The sequence below is a fragment of the Molothrus aeneus genome, chromosome 1 (genome assembly GCF_037042795.1).
Source record: "Molothrus aeneus isolate 106 chromosome 1, BPBGC_Maene_1.0, whole genome shotgun sequence".
Lineage (NCBI taxonomy): Eukaryota > Metazoa > Chordata > Aves > Passeriformes > Icteridae > Molothrus > Molothrus aeneus.
In genome coordinates, this window is record NC_089646.1 from 87,755,702 (window position 1) to 87,761,701 (window position 6,000).

The 6,000-nt window shown below is 47.0% G+C and overlaps 1 protein-coding gene across 1 annotated transcript in view; it reads right to left on the bottom strand.

The window, feature by feature from the left end:
* The window catches only part of PTPN3 (protein tyrosine phosphatase non-receptor type 3), a 117,531-nt gene extending 117,094 nt beyond the window's left edge, over window positions 1-437 (bottom strand). The window contains exon 1 of the mRNA XM_066560274.1: window positions 345-437. The gene's annotated coding sequence lies outside the window, so the exon portion shown is untranslated. The remainder of the gene's footprint in view (window positions 1-344) is intronic.
* Window positions 438-6,000: the final 5,563 nt, after the last annotated feature.

The following is a 6,000-nucleotide window of genomic DNA, read 5'->3' on the forward strand; positions in this document are numbered from 1 at the left end:
ACGCGGACCGGAGCAGCGCCGCTCCCCGAGGGCACGGCACGGCTCGGCGGCCGACGGGCTGACACCCAGCCCGGCACGGCCGCGCACCTTCCCGCTCGCTTTCCCCCGCGCCAGCCGCCGGCAGCAGCGCTCGCCCCCGCGGGGCCGGCGGACAGCCAAGCACCGGCGCGGGGCCAGCCGCCCGCCCGGGCACTCCGCCGCCCCGCCGAGGTGCGGGAGGAGGAGGAGGAGGAGGGAGGCGCGGGGGCGGCCCCGGCGGCACCGCCGCCCCCGCCTCCCGGAGGCGCCCCGGCGGCGCCAACTTTCCCCGCGCCCCGCGCCGCTCCCTCCGCCCTGCCCGGTACCTGCCGCGCCACCCCGCGCCGCCGCCGCCGCCGCCCCGCTGCCCCAGGGGGCGCAGAAGGCCGTCACGGCCGTCGCGGCCGCCGCCACCGTGCGGACCGAGGAGAGCAGGTGCGGAGCGCGGCACCACGGAGCCGATCCCGATCCCGCCGCCGGCTCCGGCTCCTGCGCCTGGGCGGGCGGGGCGCGGCCGGGCGGGGCGGGGCGCTGAGGAGAGCCCGCCGCCCGCGCCCGCCCCCTAGCGGAGGGAGCGGCCCGACGGGCCCGGCCCAGGCCCCCGCCCGTCCCAGGCCCCCGCCCGTCCCGTCGCTGCTCTCCGCCTCGGCTCCGCTCGGAGCCCTTCGGCGCTTTTCGCCGTTCCATCAGGGGGAACCGGAGCGGGGTCACCGCGGATGGCGGGGCCGGGGCTGTTCCCTCGCCTCCCTTCCCGCTCCGCAGCAGCGCTGGCGGGGACTGCCCCGCCGCCACCTGTTCCTGCACGGCCGTGGCGGCCGCGGTCCCGCCCGGGTCCTCCGTGCCCAGAGCTCCTCCCGGGCTGTGCCCGCTGGCAGCGCGGCACGAGGAGCTCTGGCGGCTGGCTCCAGAGGCTGACACGAGCTCGTACCACGCCGCCGGCTGGCGGACCCTGCCAGGGGACGAGGAACCGGCTGCGCCTCGTGCCATGGCCTGGGGAAGAACGGGACCGACACAGGAGGTGCGAAGTGTCACCAGAGCCCGCAGTGGGTGGCACAGCCTGCCCCATCGGCTCCCCTCACGGGAGGAGGGCAGGTCTGGCCGCCGGCGAGGCGTGGCGAGCTGGCCAAGGCTCGGGGATGCGTGTGGTGCCTCCCGCTTCCCCCGCGTCCCTGCTCCCCGCCGGGCACCGCTGCAGCGCCGTGCCGAGGGATCAGCTCAGGTCCTGCGAGCAGAGCAACTGGGTCAGGCCAACTCTACACCCATGCTAATTAGCTGAGCCTTCTTGCAGCGCTAATTAACTAAAGCAGAGTACCTCAATGATCGAGCAATCCCGTGGCATGTTTTCTCCAGTTTTAAAGAAATTTCCTGGTGCTTGGTTCTTGTGCCCTTGTGCTAATGTGACTGTACATGAGATCAATGAAACAGTCCGGTTAAAGTATTCAGAAAAACCCTCCAAAACTGTGTGAAACTTAGATGGTGCTCTCCTGATCTGTTTTGGCCCCTGCCTTCAGCCATTTCTGTTAACTCAAATGCAGGGGTGGGAGCAGGGAGAGAGTGAACTGATGTGCCACGAGTTCCCTGCAAGGGACCCAAATCCAGAAGAAAACCCCAGAGACAAGTCCTAGAAAAACTTAGCAGATGATTCCTTTGACATGTCTGTATTGTTTCAAATTCCAAATTGCCTTTCCAAGCTTAGTTCAGGGACCTCTCTGCTGCAGTACACAATCTAAATATGTCTGCTGTGGAGATGGGGCATTCCAAAATACACCTTAGCTCTTGCCATCTGCTTGTCTGTACTGCCCTTCTAGTGAGCCATTTCTTGGGATGCCACGTTCTTGGCTAGTTTGGGGAAAGTAACATGAAGGCAGCAGCTCCAGTGAAGGCAGAAGAACGGGAGCCAGTTTGAGCATGTCTACACAGTACTGCCTATCTGAATTTGAGTATTGGGAGGAGTGTAGCTGTGTCACAGATTTTCCCACCAGGTACAACGCCCACTGCTGCTCAGCACAGCTGATTCATAGGATTTTGCAGATTTCCTACAGCCTTCTCTGAATGGTTCTGTCTTATGCTCATGTTCACTAATACCTACCCTGAAAAGTGTTCTTTCCCAAATGTTTGAGGAAACCATCTAATAATCTAATCTCCCGTCATTTATTAAAGGTACATAAACCTAATTTTCCATGCATTTAAACCTTAATGGAATATTGAGGCTTCATTCTATTTAACTGTTTCTGAGATTCAGAATGAGAATTAGTTCATTTGTTATTTCTATAACATTACTCCAGAATGTGAGCTTATTTAACTCTGGAACAATATAGGTTAAAAAGCATTGGCATTGCCATCTCAAATCAGCCCATTAGGTCAGTGTGTTTCCACCAGAACCTCTACTACTCAGTAAGTGAGGATTAGACCCATGTAATGCTTTGTGTCCCATGGAAGGAAGTTAAATTTTCTTTGAACTGATAGTCGGCATTTTCCAAAGTACTTTGGAAGCAATAGTCAACATCTTTTCTTTTAGAGAGAGTGCAGGAAAACGGTGCTACATAACAAATACACAAAGTGAACACACCACCAAGGGCCAAGCTGCTGCTCCTCGTATTGAAGGTTACTGCATCTTGCCCTTCACATAGTCCCATGTAGTTCTGTAGGAGCATTAATTCAGAGGCATGAGAGCCTATCCATTCCAATTAATCACAGTCAGGACCTGATGACTTAAGAGATGAAATACGAGGGCATCCAGCTTTTGATTTAGTGGTGCAGTTCCTGGACTCAGGTCCAAATCTGTGCAGCAGAAAACTCTTCCATTACAATCATCAGAAATTCTACTGCTGGGCCTTGAAAGAAATATGTAATCCCAGTCTTCCCCTGAGTAAAGACTACTACTTTGTCATGCCAGTGAAGAAGAGTAACCCCCACTTTTGATTTGGAGTTGCAGATTTAATAGGAACACACTACAGATTCTATTGCACACAATTACTTTCAGCTCAAAAATTCTGTTCTTGGAAAGCACTTTCCCAGATTCCTTGACTTTATGGAAAGGTAGAGAATCCTATATTATTAAGACCATGGAAGAGAAAAGATAATTTGATACCTAGGGTTGCCACACAATGGATACCATAGAAGCACTGTCTCTCACCCAGAGATGATTTGTCCCTCCAAATCTGGTATCAGCTTATAGCAAACACTTCTGAGTACTCTACTCATCACCTACTTGTTAAAGTTGTGCTAAATTAGATAAGTATTAATTAATTTAGTGTAATTTGTTTTCCTATCACACAATCAAAAATGTGGACAAGATACTAATTCCATGAGAATAACAACCTCAAGTTAAAAAGAAAAACCACTACTCCTCTCAGAAAAAAATCCAGACAAACAAACCCCATAAAAACAACAGGATAAAAGTTGTGTCTGTTATTTTCACCTTTTGTGGCTGAGGCATTATTATTTTCTGTAATTACACTAACAAACTCTTTTTTCAGGATCCTCTTCCATTCACTGGACATCTTAATCCCTACAGACTGGATGTCTGTTTTCATACTCTTGAGCATCCAGCTGAAGACATCTAAGACACAGTTTTTCAACTAAATTTCTGAATGTGTTTATTCATATCTCTGAGCACTTCTTTAAATAAAAAGAAATCACAACCTGAACCTCTGGTCACTTTACTCAGAAAAAAAAAAAGAAAAACCCCCCCAAAAAAACCCCCAAAAACAAAAAACTCAATTACTGATCAGAGGAAAGAAGTCCAGCTGGAGTAACTTTCTCAGCATCATCCTGAAGTGTTGTCACAGTAACAAACAACTCTGAGGGCAGTTTGAGCAGCTGCCTAGCCTGGGATCAGGTTAAAACCAGATGAGGAAAAACCTGTGAGTAGTGTTACTTTTAATATAGATAAATTCTGCAGTTAAGTTAGCCAGTAGTGATTTGAGGAAAAGTGTGCAGCTGTAAAAAGCTGTCAATGTTCTATCCCAAGACATGTTAAAGGGCAGGGTGGATGGATCTCTGAGCCACCTGGTCTAGTGGAAGGTGTCCCTGCCCATGGCAGGGTGGTTGGAACCAGATCTTTAAGGTCCTTTCCAACCCAAACCCTTCTATGATTCTATAAAATATCTGCACACACACACACACACACACACACACACACACACACACACACACACACACACACATTTTCAGAACTTAATCAGCCAAATTGAGGAGGAATTCCTTCTTGTCAACAAAAGACTCCTTGCTGTCAGAATCACAGGCATGCTAAAGCTTCTCAAAAAATGGTTACAAATAGGGAGATTGTGTGATTGTTTTTAATTAGCAATTCCTTATCTTAATTCTTCTTGAGAAGGCAAAATTATGATCAGTTTAGCCAGGGCAGAAACTCATGATGTGAAACTTCATCCCAAATGATTACATTCTGACCCAGTTATAACAAAATCAGGATCTCTATAAGAAAAATATTTGGCAATCTGAGCTGTGGTTACTCTGCCTTATAGGTAGATCTGCATATGCAAGCACAGAATAAACTTCTCTCCACTTCCAGAGACACTACAGTTCTAACCACTGTCCTTATCTCAAGTTCACAAGACATTTAAAAACATAAACCAATTGTAAACTTTAAAAAAAAAATCCTAAGTGGCTTAAAGTATGTTCTCATTATCACAAAACACCAGTCTAAATGAATACAGCCGGGGAGTGTGAATACACACAGCCAGTGAATGTTCCCAGCAGTTTGACAGTAAATTGTCTGGCCAAAGTAATTTATGTGCTTGCACAGTCTTCATGGATATTATCCTCCTCCCACACTTTGGCTGACATTTCTGAAAGTGCTTGCATTTACTTACAAGCATGTATGAAGCAAGTCATGTGCTGATTCATGAAATGTGTATCGTGAAATATTGGTTAAACAGAGTGGAAGGGTGCCAGAAAAAATTGAAGCTGGGGATATGCCTACAATGTTGCACTTACACCTAAACATTGAAAGTTGTACCAGGCTGCAAAAAAGTATTTCTAAGGGAAACAGTCAATGTACAATCAATTCAGCCTTTTAAACTTCAATACATTTAAACACATAGCTGGGAAATTTGCATGTAGGTGCATAAAAAAAATTGAGTAATCATTTTTATATCTACTTTGATTATCTGATCAGTAGTATACTGAATATGTATTTACATGAATATTGGCCTTTCTGTTACTGACAAGTGTTCAACTCAAATTATCATTTTGGCATAGTCTTCCTTTACTGCTCCTTATGGCCACTCAAAATTTCCTCTTATTAGTAATATATAATGACTGTAAATTATGAAAGATGGAGACATATTGCTGGAACTCCTATAATTTTTTTTCATTCACCTATAACAGTATTTCCCCACTCCAGGACATGTCTTGTTAATCACAAAGTATGATTCATAGGAAAGAAGTGTCAAATAATTTTTGTTTTTTCTAAAATTTGCAAATGTTTTACATTTAGCAATTAACCATGAAAAGCATATTTAAATTAATCCTATTTAAATGAACCTAGCATATAGATTTACTATAGCTGCACAAGAGAAGCAAGATGGTACTATGCTAATTTTCTGTAAAACATACTTCGTTCTTTTCAAAATTACCACTCCCTGAAGTAAAACAGGAGTCCATTTTAAGTTCTGCATCATTTGAATTTGAGATGGAGCATTGAAGAAAGCTGCTTTAATTGAAGATTAAAAGATATGGAATTGAGCCTTTAGGGAGTGTTGGGCACTTTTCTTGTCATTCTGGTTGATTGATTTGCATGATGTGGGTGGGGAATGTTGTTGATCAGGCTGTCCATTTTAATTTTGTACTGGTTATGTCAGCTTTAAAGTGAGGGGCGAGCACACAAGATTTAGTACACTGTGCTGCAGGCCAAAATAAGTAAAATAGCACTATATACACTCTTGAAAAGTGTGATATTTAAGTCAACTCAGAATATCATATGCTGCAATACGTTATTTTTAGTCTCATATTGAGCAA